The following is a 21,133-nucleotide window of genomic DNA, read 5'->3' as shown; positions in this document are numbered from 1 at the left end:
GCAAACAGGAGGGAATGTTTTTGAAAAGCACAAGGACAAAAATAGTTGTTTTTCACCTCCCTCCATAGGGCTGCTTTGGAAGCAGGGCTCTGTGCAGGGTAGACTGCTTAGCCCTGGAGTAAAACGACCAGGCAGCCCTCCCTTGTCCTCAGACTCTCTGAGGCGCACCATCTGGGCCTATGACTCTCTCAAAAAAGCAGGGCAACATCGCAGTGGCAGAATTTCATCCCCATCAAGTTATTTACCATCTGAACACAGGGAGGGCTGACAGCTGTGAATATATCTCAGGAATGAGCAGAATGCCTCAAGTTTCACATTAAGTGCGCTAGATTTTTGTCGGCACCTCATGACTCATGTTTTTACCAGACTGCACCAAGAAAGTGATGGCACTTACAAGAAGAGATGTCACATCCTCAGAGTGGGGATTACATACCCGTGGCCCTGCTCCCTGCTTCACCACAGCTCAGCTTTGCAGATCAGTTTAATTGTTTGTCGACAACCCATGCTATAGGTGGACACCAGATAATCCTCCCGTATTAGACTGACGAGGTCCCTGGCTGACAGCCAGATTAATCTTGGTCTACAGTGAGAGCTGAGGGATGTGGCAAAGAACAACTTGGAAGGGGTGGATGTTCTGCTCTAAAAATATTCTCTCCTTCAGGTAAAAAGCTGAAATCTGCTCGGTAGTTATTTTACTTCCAAGTGAGGCAGAGCAAAGATTCTCACTGCTAGCAGCACACTACTCTCCCATCTAGAATCACCATGGAGACCTGCTAAGAAGTACCTCTATGAAATGGTGCAGCTGCTTTGGAAAACAATCTGGCAGTGCAGTTCCTTAAAAGGTTAGACATAGAGGTACTATATGTCCAGCAATTCTACTCCTAGGTATATATCCAGGAGAAATGAAAATATACATTGTACAAAAACCTTAACCACAATTGTTCACAGAAGCATTATTCATACGAGCCAAAGTGGAAACAACCCAAATGACTATCAAGTGATGAATGGATAAACATAATGTAGCATTAGGTACAATGGAATATTATTCAGCCATAAAAAGGAACAAAGTACTGATACACGTTATAATATAAAAACATTAAGAGAAAGAAGCCAGTAACAAAAGACCACATATTGTATAAGTAAAATTTTGCTGACGATCATTCAAAAATGGTTGCAGCAGTACATTGACAGAGAGCTGCCAGAAATTCAAGTCAGATTTAGAAGAGGACAGGGAATGAGGGATATCATTGCTGATGTCAGATGGACCTTGGCTGGAAGCAGAAAATACCAAAAAGATGTTTACCTATGTTTTATTGACTATGCAAAAGCTTTCAACTGTGTGGAGCATAACAAATAATGAATAACATTATGAAGAATGGGAATTCCAGAACACTTAGTTGTGCTCATGTGAAACCTGAACATAGACCAAGAGGCAGTCCTTCAAACAGAACAAGGGGATACTAAGTGGTTTAAAATCAGGAAAGGTGTGTGTCAGGGTTGTATCCTTTTCACCATACTTAAATCTGTATACTGAGCAAATAATCTGAGAAACTAGACTATATGAAGAACATGGCATCAGGACTGGAGGAAGACTCACTAACAACCTGCAATATGCAGTTGACACAACCTTGCTTGCTGAAAGCAAAGAAGACTTGAAGCACTTACTAATGAAGATCAAAGACCACAGCCTTCAGTATGGATTACGCCTCAACATAAAGAAAACACAAATCCTCACAACTGGACCAATAAGCGACATCATGATAAATGGAGAAAATACTGAAGTTGTCAAGGATATCATTTTACTTGGATCCACAATCAACACCCCTGGAAGCAGGGGTCAAGAAATCAAACTATGTATTGCATTAGGCCAATCTGCTGCAAAAGACCTCTTCAAAGTGTTAAAAAGCAAAGATGTCACTTTGAGGACTAAGGTGTGCCTGACCCAAGCCATGGTATTTTTAATCACCTCATATGCATGCAAAAGCTGGACAACAAATAGGGAAGACCAAAGAATCAATACCTTTTAATTATGCTATTGGTAAAGAATATAGAATATACCATGGACTTCCAGAAGAATGAACAAATCTGTCTTAGAAAAGGTAAAGCCAGAATGCTCCTTAGAAGCGAAGACAGTAAGACTGTGTCTCGTGCACTTTGGACATTTTATTAGGAGGGTCCAGTCCCTGGGAAGGACATCATGCTTGGTAGAGGGTCAGCGAAAAAGAGGAATATCCTCAACAAGATGGACTGACACAGTGGGTACAAGGATGGGCTCAAGCATAGCAACAATTGTGAGGATGGTGCAGGAGTGGGCAGTGTTTTGTTCTGTTGTACACAGGGTCTCTAGGAGTCAGAACCTACTTGACAGCACCTAACAATAACAACCAAAAGAATGAACAAATCTGCCCTGGAGGAAATACAGCCAGAATGCTCCTTAGAAGTGAGGATGGTGAGACTATGTCTTGCTTACTTTGGACATGTTATCAGCAGAGATCAATCCCTGGAAAAGGACATCATGTTTGGTGAAGCAGGGGGTCAGCAAAAAAGAGGAAGGCCCTTAAGGAGATGGATTGACACGGTGGCTGCAACAATGGCCTCAAACATCGCAACAGTTGTAAGGACAGCGTAAGACCAGACAATGTTTTCTTCCGTTATACACAGGGGCCCTATGAGTTGGAGTCAACTTGACAGCCACTAACAACAACAAAGGACTGGGAGCTTGGGGAGAAATGGGGAGTGACTGCTGAAAATGTTCTAAAATTGTGGTAATGGTTACACAACTCTGTGAATATACTAAAAATCACCGAATTGTACACCTTAAGTGGGTGAACTGCATGGTGTGAGAAATATGCAAAGCTGGAAAAAAAAAAAACTCAGAGGGTGGAACCCATTCATCAGCATTTTTAAAGCCTCCAGGTGAGATTGGCTCCCACTGACTGTTGGGGCTAAGAACCTCCATCCTCTGTCCCCAGAACCCTTGAGATTCCAGGGTTCACCTTGTGGAAAGTAGGTGACTTGGTTTCACAGCCCCACTCGTCTGATGGGATGTGGAGAAAGCCTAGGGCTGGCTCAACTCTCACTCACCCAGGGGAGAGAATTCCTGGAAGGGAAGAGTATCTTCCAGGACGGCTGAAACGTCCACAAACCCTGGAGCCAAAGCAGCTGTGGGGTTTCACATTTAGATCTGATTCCAACTTTTCAGAAAGAATTTGTTTCCTTTGCATGGAGTAATGGTAACAAGTTTGAGGAAATGAGTAGCATTTCTGTTCCCCCTAACCTACTACCCTATTTACACAAATAACGCACGCCCTCTATGGTTATTTGCCAGTCGCTCCCTCCCTACCCCCACAAGGTATTTTCGTAAGTGCAGCTATGCCAATTTTTTTTTTTTTTAACATTTTGCTGTAAAAAAAAAAAAAGCACTGTGCGCTTATGAAAACACCTCACAAGGGAGTGAGTGGCCGGCAAGCAAACATATAAGGTGACATTATTTGTGTAAAAATACAGTATCTCATCTCCATATCCTTCCAATATTCACATCCTTGACATATCTGGGGACAAATGTATCAAAGAAATAAACGTGGGTAAAACACACTAAGAAAATTGAGGAGAAATGCCAAACCCACCCAGTATCTGCCTTTCTGATCCTTAGAATGTGCTTGTCAGGAAAATAGGCCATGTCAATTATATTACATAAATAGCGGAGGAGTGAGAACTGGTAACAATGGCCATGTGGTAGCAGAAAGACGGCAGGACCACAGTGGCCTTGCCAAAACATTTTGCCTCAGTGGCTGTGAAAAGGTGCTGCCTTTGCCAGTTCAAACTTCTGTGTGAAGTCAAAATGTGACCTACATGAAGAACACCAAGGACACAAGGCAATTACGAGCCAAAGAGACAGAAAGGGCCACATAAACCAGAGACTACATCAGCCTGAGACCAGAAGAACTAGATGGTGCCTGGCTACAACCAATGACTGCCCTGACAGGGAACACAACAGAGAACCCCTGAGGGAGCAGGAGGGCAGTGGGATGCAGACCCCAAATTCTCATAGACCAGACTTAATGGTCTAACTGAGACTAGAAGGACCCCGGTGGTCATGGCTCCCAGACCTTCTGTTGGCCCAGGATAGGAACTATTCCCAAAGCCAGCTCTTCAGACATGGATTGGACTGGACAATGGTTGGAGAGGGATGCTGGTGAGGAGTGAGCTTCTTGGATCAGGGAGATACTTGAGACTATGTTGGCAACTCCTGCCTGGAGGGAAGATGAGAGGATAGAGTGGGTTAGAAGCTGGAGAAATTTATGAGAAGAGAGACTGGAGGGAGGGAGCAGACTATCTCATTAGGGCGAGAGCAATTGGGAGTATGTAACTAGGTATACGTAAGTTTTTGTGTGAGAGACTGACTTGATTTGTCAACTTTCGCTTAAAGCACAATAAAAATTTTAAAATAAATAAAATAAAGATGAGAAAACTAAAAAAAAAAAAATGTGACTTACATATTTTCTAGGACTGAGGGATATTTACCAAAAAACCAAACCCACTGTTGTCGAGTCAGTTCGGACTCACAAAGACCCCACAGGGTTTCCAAAGCTGTAAATCTCTACAGAAGCAGGCTGCTACATCTTTCTCCCCTGAAGCCACTGATGGTTTCAGACCGTCAACTTTTTGGTTCGCAATCGATTACTTTAACCACTATGCCACCAGGGCTCCTGGAGGGATATTTAGGGACACCAAAATAATAGGAATCTAATTTTTTTTAAAGTTCTGCTTTCAGAGGGGAAGATTTAGAACCTCCTGTCTTGACAGCTAATCTGTGGGCGCTAACTGGGTTCCTGGAGGGTAGAGGTCATGGGAAACAGACTTTCCTCAGGATACTTTTCCTGAGGAATAAAGTACTGTGACAGTCAAAAGGAACAACATGAACCTCATGACCAGATGCAAGCCAACAAACAAAAGTCGCAACCAGCAACAAGATGGTTTCTGATGAACATGCCACTAGATTCTTCTATCAGGTCAATGAATAAGAAAAATGGAGGAGCCACTGCCTATTGGCTCTTGTACTTCCACAAAACAAACACACCAACGCAATTTCACACTGTGGCCCTGCAATTTAACACTCTTCCCGGAGTGGTTTTCCCAAAACAATGAGTACAACACGTGAGCATTTAATATGGTAACAACTCTCTCTAGAGAAGAAAAGGAAAGCAAGTTGGTCATCCTGGAACCACAGATCAACAGAGGTAGAAAGGATCTAGACAGGCCATCTGCTCCACCTCCCATCCATTTCTTCTAGCTCTTCCCCCAAAAGCTGAGCAACATGACTGATGACTAGTTTTATGGGCAGCTCCTTCCATCTGGGGACAGCTTTAATTGTTAGGAAGAGCCTGTCCAAACTGAGCTGAAGTCAGTCTCCTCATCTCTGCTTTCTGGAGAACCACTGAGTATTACTATTTTACAGCCATCTCTGTGCATCTCCTCTGTTTGATGGTAAACTTGGCCTTGAGGGCAGAGACTGCCCTGCTCCTCTTTGTATCCTCTACACTTAGTGACTACAGTAAAGTGCATAGTCCATAAACATTCCCTGTGATGGCCTGAGTCTAACTTCTCTTCCACATGACAACCCTTCAGGTATTTAAAGACAGCGTTCTAGAGCTGTGGTTCTCGAACGATTACAATGTGAACTGATGTTTTAACTCCTTTGCCTTCCAGACCATCCAGTTCTTGACCTGTGTTACTGTGTTAAGTCCTTTCAAAGTGAGGGCCCAGAATAGAACCCAATACACTAGAAGTGGGCTGGCTGGTACAGACATGCACTTATCTGTGTGTTTCTATAAGGAACAGGGAGATGAGGGATTATCCACAAACACAAAAGCCTTTAGAGGCAAAAAAGTAACATGAATGCTTAAGACTGGAGAGTACATGCCTCACCCAAAAAGATTCCATTCCCAGTTTTAAAAAATCACCACATTAGTCAAACACAACGCATCAGGCCCGCAGACTGCCAGTGCTTGATCCCTGGACGGAGGGCCTGGGGCTTCCCCCCTGAATCTGGACAGAGGACTGTTCTTAACACACCTAAGAGCACATAACTCCTTAGCACTCAGCTCACAGTGACCTTTCCTGCAGTCAAATAAAATCTCCAGTCCTCCACCCTCACCCTGAGCATGAACTGCAATCAAGGCAGATATCTCCATCTCTGAGCTTCAAGACATGATCTTTTTAAAACTAGAATTCAAGACTATACATTTATCATCCCCAACTGCTGAAATTTTTTTGACTCTGGATTTGGCTTCCAATACATTTCATGCTATCTCTATATCCAAAAAGCACCTTTTCAATATTTTCATTAAAAAAATCTTCTTTGCTGTTGATGGCACCTATTATATTTAGAATATATATTAACTATTTTTGTCTCATATTCAGGAAGTGATAAGATTCTAGAAAATCTCTCCTTGGGGCAACCTGAGGGAGCCATCATATCTAGTAACTTGGATAGGGTACAGTCCAACAGGGGCATATATCATCAGCATTAACTAACCTGTGACAGCAAGGCTCCAGGAAATGATGGCTGCCACTGGGACAAGAGCCACTGTTAGGACCCATTTCTAGCTTACACCGTCAAGTGATACCAACCTTTAAGAGACAACCAGTCTTAACAAATACCCGGCAACCATGCTATGGATGAACTAAATAGGAGTAAGGGTAGGATTTCCACAAGTCTGAGCCAGTGTTCCTTCAAGAAGAGCAAGGAGCTACCAGCCCAAAGGCAGAGATGCATCTTCCACATAACAAAATCACATAGTCCTGAACAGGTGTGAGGTAAAAATTACTCACAGCCCAGAGATGGAGAGTTATCATTCATGACACTGATACACTTGGTTCTAGAATCAAGTGTGAATCCCACCAGCCCAAGCAATCGAGACACCCAAATCTCCTTTGGGGTAGAAATACATGCAGTGGCTTGATATATCCTCTGAGCTAGGTAATGAGAAGGAAAGTAAAGGAACTCTAGGATTATGCACAGCCAGGGACATGATCCAGGCCTGGGAGAGGCTGGGATTTCTTAGAATAAGCAATGGGTGCTCTATAAAGTTTTCAGATTTTTCTATTTTGTTTTTCTCTTCGCTGCCTGGTAAACTTCTTTTTGAAAGATAACATGCCTGACTCAGCTGATGGGAAAAGGGATTTAACTACTAGTCAGCCAAGATAATGAGGGAGATCACAGGAATATACAGTGAGGTGTACTGAGGACAGTTATGGTTCTACCAGCTCTATGGGAGAAGACCTGGTAGATGTGGCACAGGCAGGCAAAGCCTGGGGGGGTAAGAAGCTTGTGGTGATGGGATCGTCCCTCCCTTCCCGCAGAGCACTGCACTAGAAACCACTCTCCAGCTTGACGAAGATTCTTTGGACAGTTCCTTTAGTTTTGTTGTTCAGCTAGGCACAAATCCATTTAAGTATTTAGCACACAATTCCCTATCTTGTTCACAAGGACATTAGGAATAACTACTAAATATCTTTTTGCAATAGCCACTGCATTAGTAAACTTCCCTAATCTACCAGACTAATTCTAGCACAGAAGAAAATGGATTTGGGCATATGCCTTGTTTATGGTGAACCCACCTTGGTTCCTAAGATCTCCGTTTTCTTGCCTATGTGCTCCCAAAGGTCTAGCTTAATAACTTTCCCCAAGGCTCATTCTAACCTCACTGCTCTGTGGTTTCCAGAATCTAGTTGTTACTGTTTCCTATTTTAAAACTAAGACACTTGCCTGTCTCAACTCTTTTGCCATCTCTCTTATTCTCTATGAATTTCCAAATTATTGGCCAAGGGGTAATCATTTTATATCTTTGCTAAACTGGCCAAAATATGGATTTGGTTCTTTTCTCCTTAAAGCAGATGCACAAACTCAAATGCCTACAGGGGCCAAGTCAGATGAATGAAGAGGGCTCTGGAGAGTAGGACAACACTGAACTGGCAGGGACAGTCATCCTAGCCACCCAACTCCCTGCCCAAAGAGGCAGCCACCACTCAGGTCTACCAGCCAACTACTGTCAAACAATAATGCAAACTCAATGTTGTCAGATATTTCCATTGCCAAGACAAACTGGAAAGTGGATTTTTATGTGAGATTACTTGAGTTTTAAATTCTGGCAAATAATTCAAATTTTACAGAAACATTGTCGGGCCAGACAAAACATACCTCTAGCCTGAGGACCACCAGTTTGCAAACTCTGCTTTAAAGGCTAAACAGTGATGTTTAACCTGCAAACTGGAAAATTCCATCTTGATTCTCTTGTCTCCTCCCACACTGCAATGAAGAAGAGGTGAGGATATGTCTGATTTCTGAAAACCAAGTACCGAATCTTCTAACCCCTTAAAAGCTTACAAGAACTCAAAAAACCACTGCTGTCAAGTCAATTCCGGCTCATAGCGACCCTGTAAGAATGACTGGAACTGCCCCATAGGGTTTCCAAGGCTGTAATTTTTTACAGAAGCAGACTGCCCCATCTTTTTCCTGTGGAGTGGCTGATGGGTCTAAACACCAACCTTTCAGTTAGCATCCAAGTGCTTTAACCACTGTGTCACCAAGGCTCCTTAAAAGCTTACAAAGATGTTATATTTAGCAGGAATGGCCAGGGCTGTTTGATCAAAATCCTGAAGAAATTATCTTCTATAGGTGTCAAGAGTGTGCCTCTAAATTTCACTGGCCCATTTGAAGGTAGATTTAGTCTTTTTTTTTTTTTTAAGTCTTAGAAGTTATAGACAGAAAACCATATTTCTGTACAATCAATCCAAAGGAACTGGGTTTTCTTTCCAGCTTTTTACAGATCCACTTGAAAAATCTGAAGTAATCTCCATCTTTTATCTCCAGTCACTAGACTAGCCTGAAAGAACATGGGTTTTGTGTCTCAAGGGCTGTGTTCCAGACCCACTTCTGTCATTTATTTGCTCTGTGCTCACGGGCGAGTCATCTAAACCTCCCTGCGTCTGAGAGTCATCATCTGTAAAATGAAGCTAATAACCTATTTCATAGTCTTGTTTGAAATCATCACTCACTAACAATTATCACTCACTAACCTTATTATAACAAAAGACCAAGGTTTATGATGATATATGCAATTGCTGACTAATAACCACAAAAGTTATTTATTGGATGCTTCCTATGAGCCCTGGTGATTGAGATCTACAAAATTTTTATTTTTGATCCTTAGCACAACCAAGGAATCATTAAAGTACAAGCAGTCCCCAGTTACAAATGTCCAACTTACATGTAACTCGTACTTAAAAGTGGACTGCCATAAGGACTATTATATTTTAAATTTGAGTTAAACACAGTGATTCATAATAATGAATGCACACACTACTTTCTGATGCTTATGAAAACACTGCGTGGCCTGTAAGTGTTTCTTAAGTGTTTTATATGCATGTTGTTGTTGTTGGGTGCCATCGAGTCAATTCCAACTCACAGCAACCCTATAAGATAGAGTAGACTTCCCCCATAGGATTTTCAAAGTGGGGCTGGTGGATTCCAACTGCCAACCTTTTGGTTAGCAGCCTGAGCTCTTAACCACTTCGCCACCAGGACTCCACTTAACATGCATACAAAGGTAAAGTATATACTATATATTAAGACAAACATTTGACTAACTGACACTAAATAAGAACCGTATGTACCTGTTTCAGCTTACCTAGAATCAACTTAAAGACAGACTTAGGAACAGATCTTGTTTATAACCCACGGAGTGCCTATATATCACTTTAAGCAAATGACTTAACCTCCCTGGCCTCATGAGAATAATAGCTCCTCCCCCAGCACTGTTAAAGGATCAAATGAGATCAGGTTAAGTAAAGTGTAATGCCTGGTATGTGGTACACACTCAAGAAATGTTAACTATTGCTTATAGAGTATTACCCGTATTTTAAAGCAAAGAATACTGAGTGTTATGAATTGAACTGTAACTCCCAAAAGAAATGCTGAAGTCGTGACCCCAGTACCTATGAACGTGACCTTGCCTGGAAATAGGGTCCTTGAAGATGTTATCAGTTAACATGAGGTCATACTGAAGTAACGTGGGCTTTGATCCAATATAAGTGATGGCCTTATAAAAAGAAGAGGCACACAGAGACACAGAGAGAAGACAGCCTTGTGAAGATGGAGGTATAGACTGCAACACCAAGGACAGTCAGCTGTCACCTGAAACTAAGAGAGAGGCAGGGAACAGATTCTCCCTCAGAGCTCTCAGAAGGAATCAACGTGATCGACATCCTGATTTGGACTTCTAGCTTCCAGAACTGTGAGACAGTGAGTTTACTTTCTGGTAAACCACCCAGTTTGTGGTACTTTGTTACTACAACCCTAGGAAAATGACACACTGAGGTTTCAGGAGATTGAGTCATTTGCCCAAAGTGGCAGAGCTGGTGTTCAAGTCCTTCTTCCTTCAAACCAGCCAGGCAATTCTGGTGCTGTAACCCTACCCTAATGGTTCACTCCATCATGATGACACTTCAGTGATTCCAGCTTTCTCTCCAGGGTTATGAGTGAAATTAAGACTGTTGAGGGCTTAAAAAATATAGCTGGGGAATGGGAAAGATAAGAAAATGGATGAGCAAGGAGGGGCAGATTCAACACATTCCTTCTTTAGCACACTTTTGCTTCTGCTCTGAGGCATAATATTTATTTTCATATAAACAAAGCCCAAGGCCAACTGATGGAAATGGCTTACTTATGTGTGCCAGAGCAGCCAAAATTGAGAAGAAAAAAACAATCTTTCTACCTAACTTGAAAGATAAACTAAGCAGAAGCAGTTATCAGCACACTATGCACCTCGTGACTTCATTTCGGGTATGTCCTGGACTGCCCATTTTCCTAAGCAGCTTTAAAATGCATAAAAATGTGTCCTGAGAAAGTTCTCTTTTCCTAGACTGCTTTAAAATGCATAAACACATGTCCTGAGAAAGGGAAACATGTCCCTCATATAATCCAAATTATGAGCCTTCTGCATGCTAAGAACTTGTACACTGAGGTTTGACCCAGGAAAAAAAAAACTTAACTTTTGAAGAGTAGCTTCTTTAGAAATGATGAATTTTGATATTCCACAGGCACAAAAAGATTAATAAAAGGGAATTGAGGTTTTATAGATGAGGAAAACCAGAGCTTCCCTGAAATCCCTTATCAACAGAAGAGGTAAAAATAAATAAATAGGATCTTTTTAAAGGCAATTAGCATTTAATATGAATATTCAAAAAGAGGAAACCTCCGTCTGTGATTTCTCTCTCCCACCTCTAGTTATTGGCCAGGTGGGCATGCCTGGTCTTCCCCTCTGTCTTCTCACCTCTTCAGAGTTAATCAGGCTGAAGGGAAGCACCTGGGGGAATATCAGGCTCTCTTGTATCCAGAAAATGAAATTTACCCATCAACCCTTTTTCTTCGTCCATCCTTCTTAAGTACCCAATTCTTTGTGGTGTTGAAAATACACTTTGCTGCAAGTTTGTCTATTGTGCCACTTTCTGAAGGGAAAGACTAATGGAACCATGTTGACAAGTTTTATTTCCTTGAAGTCTAAACACCACAAGAGATGAGGCTGAACACAGCACCACTCATGACTTATTCTTGCCTTAAAAAAAAAGGAACCCAAATCTAACCAAGATTAAAATAAAAAAAAAAAAACCCAGTGCCAAGATAGAAGCTCAAATTTAACAGACAGTAAAAAAAAAAAAAAATAAAAATAAAAAAGACCATTGCTGTCGAGTCGATTCTGACTCATAGTGACCCTATAGGACAGAGTTGCCCCACAGGGTTTCCCAGGAGTGGCTGGTGGATTCGAATTGCATTCCTTTTGGTTAACAGCTGAGCTCTTAACCACTGTGCCACCAGGGTGCCAAATCCAGAATGTGAGGCATTCTACCAGACAACTGACCTGCTTTCTCCAACAAATCAGTTAAAAAAAAACCAGTTGCCATTGAGTCGATTCTGATGCATGGCCACCTCATGTATGTGAGAGTAGAACTGTGCTTCATAGTTGTTTCAATGGCTGATTTTTTAGAAGTAGATCACTAGGCCTTTCTTCCAAGGTGCCTCTGGGTGGGCTCGAACCACCAACCTTACAGTTAGTAGCCAAGCACATTAACCACTGCACCACCTAGGGACTCAAACAAATCAGTAGTATGGAAAAAAAAAAAGAAGGGGGGCTGTTACAATATAAAAGAGACTTAAGACAACCAACAACAAACACAACAATAAATATGTGCACGAATGCTCTGTGGAAAGTTACCATCACCTCACCATGCACAAGGATGAGCCAGAGATAATGGACTTGAACTAATCAGCCGTAGAGGACTTAGAGCCAACCCAGGAGCCTCCCCTGGGAAACATCAGTGGTCACACTGGAATGCTTAGGTCTAGAGCTTTACTGATGAGAATCCAATTTGTCTATAGTCAGAGTAATTTCAAAACTCACTTTCATATTCACTTATAAGATTTTACTCAGGGAATGAATTGATGCTGGATTATTTTTTTGTATACATTCAGAGCTGGTGGCAACCGTGCACAGCTACCTCTAGATGGTACATGAATGCTATTTTACTCTTTGCCTGAGTGTGATGTGCTAAGGGCAATATTTTAAACAAAATTCATAATTCTGTACAGATAGTATTAGCAAGGTCATCTAGTCATTCACTTTTCTTTGTGTAATTTCATACAGCCTTCATAGTGGAAATATAACTATTAGATGGATATGTTAAAACCATTATTCTGCTTCTAGGTGTATATAAGGAGGAGGGGAAAGATAGAGTTCCTTTTACTAATCCGGCCCAGAAAGTGAAGCCTAAAAACTAAAAAAAAAAAAAAAAAAGTTAAATTTATTGAGTTAAAAAACGCAAGCAACATCTGATATCTGATAATTCACAGGTACAGAATTTCCTCAAAAATTGTCCATAGAAAAGAAGCAGTTACTTTTCACGAGAACAATTTACCATCCCCCTACCCCCAGATATTTCATTTCAGCTCGTACCTTAAGAGAAAGATGCATGTTTCACGTTTACCAAAAGCATAATATATTTTGTGTCACATTTAATCAAAAATTGCACTATGGTGATAATTCTAACTAGTGTACTTTTTAGTGTGAGCTTTAGAAGGCTGGCTCCCCCACCCCACAATTCATTTAATTTCTGTCCAGGACTCATACATTCATCTGGCATCTTTTGCTAGGTGCTGTTGAGTCGGTTCCGACTCATAGTGACCCTATGTACAACAGAATGAAACACTGCTCAGTCCCCTGCCATTCTCACAACTGTTGCTATGTTTGAGCCCATTGTTGCAGCCACTGTGTCAATCCATCCTGTTGAGGGTCTTCCTCTTTTGTGCTGACTCTCTGCTGGCATCTGGCATCAACCTCCACATAATATCTGGAGGGAAAGAGGACTTGCTTCACTTCCACTACCTCTTATTTTTTAATTCTCTATTGATTAGCTCTTGTTTTACCCGCCCCACATCCATTCCACCTTCCTGTGGTAACACAGTTCTCTTTTCCTTTCAGAGAACCTTCCTGCTCTAATCCCACTCTCAGGCTCCAGGAGTTAGTACATGACTATGGCCTGGCGAATCAGACCACTGCATTCTCTAGCCACATGGCCCAAGCCGGGTTGACCAATCAAAGCCTTCCCTGAATCTTTTGACTAATACAGAGGTATTCTGCTTCTGAGGCTCTAGTTGCCAAAAACCATAGTTATGTTTGCCGCAATGCAAAGAGCCCATCTGAGAAGACAGCCAGGGCAGAGAAAAGCAGAGCTAAGCAACAATGAAATAGTAATGTAATGACACTGTTTAGACCCTGAATCCAGCCATAGAGTTTTTAAATATGATGCAATAAGCTGCTAAATTCTCCCCTTCACCTATACCAGTTACAACCAGCTACCTGCTATATAGGAAAAGTCTTGATTAAGACATAATCTAACAGTTATTTAAAGGTGATTTTTTTTTCAACAAATACTGAATATCAAAACATAATATCTGTAAATGAATACCGGTCCTTTCAAATTTAGAGGATGCTCACATATGTTATTACTTGTTTGTATTCCTCTTTGGAAAGTTTCTTTATAGTAGCAGTTCCTATGTCTTGCCTAGTCATCAACCACTAATTAATAGGGGACATAGGCTGAGTGGTTAACAGCCTGACAACAAAGCTTTTATAAATCAGCCCTTATGAACAATCAAGCTTTCCTTACCACTTGAAATGGTCCTCAACCCTCCCCCAACTTACCTTTTTCCTCTTATTTCACACTGAGAGATAGTTATAATCCAGTTTCCTACAATAGTTTGGAGAGAACATAGTCCAAAGAGGCACAATGTTTCCTGCCCCTGCTGCTGGGAAGAACATTTTTAGGCATGGTTTTCCTTCCTACTTCAATACACACAAACATCAGGACACACATTTTCATATACCACATCATCAGGTCACAAAAGAAATATCTGGGTCTCCTCTGAAATATATGCCCCTGGCCTTGAGGTGCTAACTCATCAAAATTCCAATTTCACGAAATTCACTGGGTTCTATATTCTCAATGCCTTAATTGGCTCTGTGTTCAGAGACTGCTGTTGGCTCTACCCCAACTCCACATGATAGACAAGCGCCTACCTCTCACACAGGCAAAATGGCGCAGGACATTTTCAGCCTGGGCTCCCAAAGGCTCCCACCCAGCTGGCCCGCATACTCCATCTCTGAGAAAGGTTACTCAACCATGCTCAATTACATAAATATATCTTCCCTGAAACCAGTCTAAAGCACAGACTCTCAAGACTAAGATCGCTCCTGCTTCTACAGTTGAAACCTAGATGAGTAGGTCTAAGGGGTATCTGCATGTTCCTCACTACTTTCTCAAGCCCCACCCTCAAACTGACCAATAGTAACACAACAAAGTACAGACAGTTCACTCAGGACCTATTCGAGTTACTACTAATTGCACTTACAACCCTCTGTTTTTGGTTTTTTTGTACATCTTATTGTTAATAACATGTACCACATACAATGTTGTAGCATGTTATTTGCTATGTTATCATTCTCAGATGTTCACTTGCAGATGTTCACAAATCAGATTTATAAAGATACTAACAATAAAAGGCAATAATAATGAAAATTAAAAAAAAAAAGGTATTCCACTCACATCAGGACTGATTTACAACAGAGTTGACAGAACAAACCCCATGGTAAGTTGGGGACTAAGGCACTACCTGTAATTTGAGATCAGGAAAAAATGGAAAAACCTTGAAATAAATTTAAAGGAATCACACTCTTTCTAAAAGAGATTTTGAGGCCAGAAGCATTACTGACAAGGAAGAAATCCTAAATAGAGAACTATTTCCAAAAAATCAGTCATTGAAACCTCTACGGAACGTAGTTCTAATCTGACACACATGGGGTCACCAGGCGCTGGAATCAACTTAACCACAAGTGGTGGATGGGTGGGTGACATAAAATAAGACTTGAAAAAGTGCTGGAAAATGCCATGGTCTTAAATAAAGGATTCTTAAAGACAATCTTCTCAAAAATTAATTTTTAAACTTGATCCAATCCCATTCAAAATTCCAATGAAGACTTTTTAAAAAAAACAACCTTATTTTAAAATAGTTTTAGATTTACAAAAACAGTTCAAAGACACTACAGAGAGCTCCCACATAATCAGCCATATGCCTCCATAACCAGCTTCCCCTGTTACTAATACCAGAAAACCAACCCTGATGCCACTGAGTCGATCCTGACTCATAGCAACCCTGTAGGATAAAGTAGAATTAATTACCCCATAGGGTTTCTAAGGAGCAGCTGGTGGATTCAAACTGCTGACTTTTTGGTTAGCAGCTGAACTCTTAACCACTGTACCACCAAGCCTCCTTCGATTACATAATTGTGCGTTTGTCACGATTAATGAATCGACATTTGCAAAGACTTTCTTTACTTAACAAAATTAATCTAAAATTCATTTTGAAGAATAAACAAGAACAGCCAGAATTTTAAAAAATATTTTTAAAAATGAAATATAATATTGGGGAACATTCCTACCAAATATTTAAGCAGACTATAAAATTACAACAAAGAAAACAGTCTGCTAACTTGGACGGAAAGAGCTAGGCAGAGCAAAAGAACAGAATAAAGGGTCTAGAAATGGATACAAAGAATTTAGTGTTTGGTAAAGACAGCATTTGAAATCCACGAAGAAATGGTAGATTACTCAGAACGATTTGAGGATACTGGCTAGTCATTTGGAAACATATTACATTGAAACCCAATCAAATAAATTCAGGATGAATTAAATAGTTAAATATCAGAAGTAAATTTTAAAAATACACCAGAGGAAAAAAAAGCACATTAAAAAAAAAAAAAAAAAACTTGGGGTCAGAAAAGCCTTTCTAAACATGATACAAAAGACAAAAACCTAAAACTATAAAATAAAAATTGGTAATTTTTACTATAAAAATAAAAACTTCTGAGTGGAAAAATATAACCCATAAACAAAGTCAAAATACAAACTGGAGAAAATTTTGCAGAATATATGACAAACAAAAGAGTTACTATCCTTATACACAAGAACTTTTATAAAACATTGTAACCAGATGAACTATCCCAGCTCCTAGCTACAGCGAGCACCCTCACTGTCCATGGAGCCTTTTCTCTCTCAAAGACATTGCTCCATCAATTCTATCCCCTCCCATCAGAAATTTTTCCCTCTCCTGGATTATTTCCATCACAAAAAAAAACATGCAGGTACTTCTCCTATCTACAACTAAATAAATAAACCAAGACAAACAATAACAGTAATATTCTCCTGACCTTCTTCCCCATCCAGTTAAAACCCATTTCTTCGCTCCTTTTTGCAGCAAAACTCTGCAAAAGATCATCTTGATATGAGGTCTCCAATTCATCTCATGCCATTATCTCTTAAATCCATTTTCGCTAGGTTTTTGTCCTTTCCGCTAATCTTCCCAGAGATTTACAGTTAATAGCTTGGTAAAATATTTCCAGGTATTTTTTCTCTGCAGATAAAAATATACCCCAAAATGGTTTCTTAAAAAAAAAAAAAGTTATCAACTAGGATCATAATAGAAGGTCCCAGTTAGAGAAGGGAGAATAAAGAGTAGAACAAAATTCAAATTCACAAAAAAGACCAGATTTACTAGTCTGAGAGACTGTAGGGGTTCCCGAGACTACAGCCCTTGGACAATCCTTCTAACTTGGAACTGAAGCCACTTCAGGAAATCACCTTTCAGCCAAATAATAGACATGCCTACAAATAAACAGTAACACCCATGAGGAAAGTGCTCCTTAGAACAATCACCTACACAGGACCAAATGGACAAGATATACCCAAAAGCAAAGATGAGAAGGCAAGAAGGGGCAGGAAAACCGGATGAATGGAAATGGGGAACTCAGGGCGGTAATGGGGAACATGCTGACATATTGCAGGGAGTGCGATCTATGTCATGGAGCAATTTGTGCATAAACTATTGACTGGGAAATTAATTTGCTCTGTAAACCTTCACTTAAAGCACAATTAAAAAGTTATCTTTGGATGGTAGGATAATGAACAAACAAACCATTGCTGTCAAGTTGATTCCAACTCATAGCGACCCTATAAAACACAGTAGAACTGCTCCATAGGGTTTCCACGGAACAGCTGGTAAATTTGAACTGCCGACCTTTTGGTTAGCAGCCATAGCTCTTAACCACTGCACCACCAGGGTAGGTAACTTTTCTTCTTCATAACATTTTGGTACTCTCTGAATTTTTTAATAATAAGCTCACATTACTTTTATAATAACTAGGGAAAAGTTGTTTTTATTTTAAATATGGTCACTACTTTAGCCTTAAGAAAATGTATCTGTGGCTTGTTTTAAAAATGAAGTGTTAGAAATAAAACTAGCATAAATGTACTTGTTTACTTTTAATAGAAAAACACCTACTAAATGATGGAGTAGCTCATTTCAGAGAACTATTTATTTGGATGACTTTTTATTAATGTAGCTGTTATAGCAATGTTTTTGTAGCCAGAAGTTATCTTTTCACAGGCAGGTGATGGGGAGAAGGATAAATGGTGAGTAGACGTGTCAAAAGAGCCCAGGATGGAGTCAAAGATATCGGAGATCCAAAATATTCCTTTAGGTAATAAAAAGGCATCTTTCACTCTTCTGATACGTACCTGCTCATTCTAACACTAACATACACACACACCACTTTACCTTCCTAAGCTGAGATCAGGAAATTTCATTAGCCCCACTTCATTTTCTTGAGCTGAGACTACCACGCTCCTCATCTCCAACTTGGTCCCCTTCATCACCCCCTTCCCTTTCCATCTTCCCTTCTTGGCTCCTTTCTTCTCCTGATCTGAACAAACCCTTTATTTTTGCTCACCTTTATGAGATGACAAAGGAGCCCGGGTGGCAAAAAGCGGTTTGCAATCAGCTGCTAACTATAAGGCTAAGGGTTCAGGCTCACCCAGCAGTGCGACGGAATAAAGCCCTGATGAACTACGTTCTCACTGCTAGGGAAACCCTATGGAGCTCAGCTCTACTCTATAACACATGGGGTCACCATGAGTCAGAATCGACTCAATGGCAGCTAACAACAACAACGGTGAGATGAAAATAATTTCTCCCTTTAAAATAAAATAATTAGAAACATGGTGTGGAAAGGATAAATCCATAGGGCCCAAAATATTTTTTAAATATTTTTAAGAGATTGAGAATATTTCAGAAAGTCAATGCTCTCATGGGAGTTGAAACACAAAAGATGACCTATAAATATGCATTCCCCGAATTAGCTCTAAGTTGAAACCAGTAACTTTTTATAACAACAAAAAAAATGCTACAAATGTACATGTATGCACACAAAAAGTCTAAAAGTGTATGCTACATAATATTAACAGTAGTCTCGCCTGGGCTATTGGGAGCAGTTTTAATTTCTTTTTTTGAATAGTCTGTGTTATCTAAATTTTCTATATAACAAAAAAGCTGAACACTGAATACGTTAATTGAATACAAGCTCATAAAGAAAAGGGTAGAAAAGGGGAGCAGCCGGGGAGGGGCAGAGAGTAGCAGAAAGATGAGAAGTGAAGGCAAAGAAGCTCCTGAAATAGTCTACTGTAAGAAGGGCAAGGGACCCAGCTCTAAATCATTTCCATTCCCACCCTGCAAACCCAGGAATCCCGTACTTTGTCTGCTTATTATACCTAACAGACTGCAGCCAAGTCCAAATGCAAGGCAATAATAAAGAACTCTAGACCAAATGTATCCATTTAGAGGGGAAGGTAACAACCCTTTGCTGGGGAAGAGCAGGTAGTGGAAGAGTACACTTCCGAATATGATATTCACAGAAATGCTCTTCTGCGTCTCAAGCTCCAGGAGCCACTCAAAAGCTGGCTATTTACTTCCAAGAAGTAAATCTCTTGGACGGGTACCTTATGTTCATGGAGCCCAAGAGGGAAGGTGCTGGGTTGTGTACTGGAACTCCCAGCCAACGAAGACAGCTATCTCTTCTGGCACAGGTTCCCAGGGATGAGACCATGTCTAGCGAGGATTTTCTCCAGATTCTACAGCCTCGGCCCTACCAAAATGCGCAGCTTTGTTTTCACTATACATCACTCAGTGTGAGGCTTTCATTTTTCCTTTCAAGCACCCACAGGTCAAATATCGTGTGTTCACAACAGTCTGTGAACTTCTTGGACCAGCTGAGGGACATTCATTTTGCTCAGCACTCCTTTTACATTTCTATTGTGTTCGATTTACCACTCCCCCTACTCAAGTCCCCAGAGAATAACTTCTTCCTTGTTTTAATAACTTGGACCACAGTCAAGGTTGATGTGTTTCTCCGTTTTACAGGATATTTTCTCCAGAAGAGACAAAACAGAGGCTAACAATAATGTAGGCTTGTTAGCAGCCTTAGGGCATCAGCAGCCATTAAGAACACACAGAAAATGATTGTTTAAAGAAATAAAAAACAAACAACTCAAAGCATCATAAATAGATACACATAATGGTGGGTTCATGCTTAGAAAAATGCCCCTTCAATGTTTTTCCCCAGGACCTGCTTAAAAGTCTACTATCATTTGTCTGTGGGTGAGGGACAGAGTTGGAGTAATGGAAGGTGGTTTCAAAAAATACTTTCTCCTTGACTTAAATTGAAATAACACATTCTTCCATTTGAGGTCATAAAGGTATCTCTGATCTCAATAGGCACGCAGACATTAGACAGTGAATAAAGGGAGAAAGGTGAGGAGAGTAAGTCATTGAGACAAGTACCTCCTCTCCTCCACTAGGTCAGGTTTTCATCTCATTTTGCCCATGCTTGCCTTAAAATCTTGTCCCCATCCACTGTAGCACTGCTCCCTACCACCAAATGGGCTATGTCTCCATGAACTGGCTTAGGACACAAGCAATACCTATACTTTGTGAAGTCATCTTTTTCTAAAGTAACATCTTCAAAGAAAGAAGAGAGGAACAAGTATTTAGTGTGGTTGAGTCTGAGATGCACGATCTTTTAATACAAAACTGAAAATATCTCGTTTTTGTAAGTGATAGAGAAATGCTACCTTCCTTCTCCAAAATGTGGGTCAGATCTCCAGTTTTCCTGTTATAGGTCTGTGCTACTTTGTCACCATGATTTTTCTTACTATTGATTTTCAAGTAGTCAAGGCACTAAGTTATGGATTAAATGAAAAGGGCTGCTCTTTTTCGTTATCTTTCGCCATGGCATATCTTTTCTCAAATGTATTTTCCAGATTAACAGTATTTTCGTACCATGGCTAAAGAAAGTAAAGCCACTTTCATAGAGAATAATGACTCCTACTCATATTGTGTTTCCCCAGTGGAAAAAAAGTGAATATAAGCAAATAAGTCTCTTGTTACTCCTGCCTGAGCCAAACTTTCTATTAGAATTACCCATTCAGCTGAATCCAGTTTTCTGCTGCTCATGGGCTTGGAGGAGAGAGCTAGGAGCCATCATTTTTAAGAGCTAAGAGAGAGGCAAACTGTGAGTCCCTGATACGTCAACAGGTTGTAAAATCGATTCAGTGTATTACAATCAGCTTTTTTTTTAAATAACATGGAATAGAACAGGAAATATCAGTGTGCACAGCATGTAGTAAA

The 21,133-nt window shown here is 40.5% G+C and overlaps 1 protein-coding gene across 1 annotated transcript in view; it reads right to left on the bottom strand.

Annotated features, from left to right (window-relative positions):
- The window catches only part of WT1 (WT1 transcription factor), a 54,701-nt gene that overhangs the window by 13,583 nt on the left and 19,985 nt on the right, over positions 1-21,133 (bottom strand).

This window comes from Loxodonta africana, chromosome 7 (assembly GCF_030014295.1).
Source record: "Loxodonta africana isolate mLoxAfr1 chromosome 7, mLoxAfr1.hap2, whole genome shotgun sequence".
NCBI classification, from domain to species: domain Eukaryota; kingdom Metazoa; phylum Chordata; class Mammalia; order Proboscidea; family Elephantidae; genus Loxodonta; species Loxodonta africana.
This window is presented reverse-complemented; position numbering and strand designations above follow the sequence as displayed.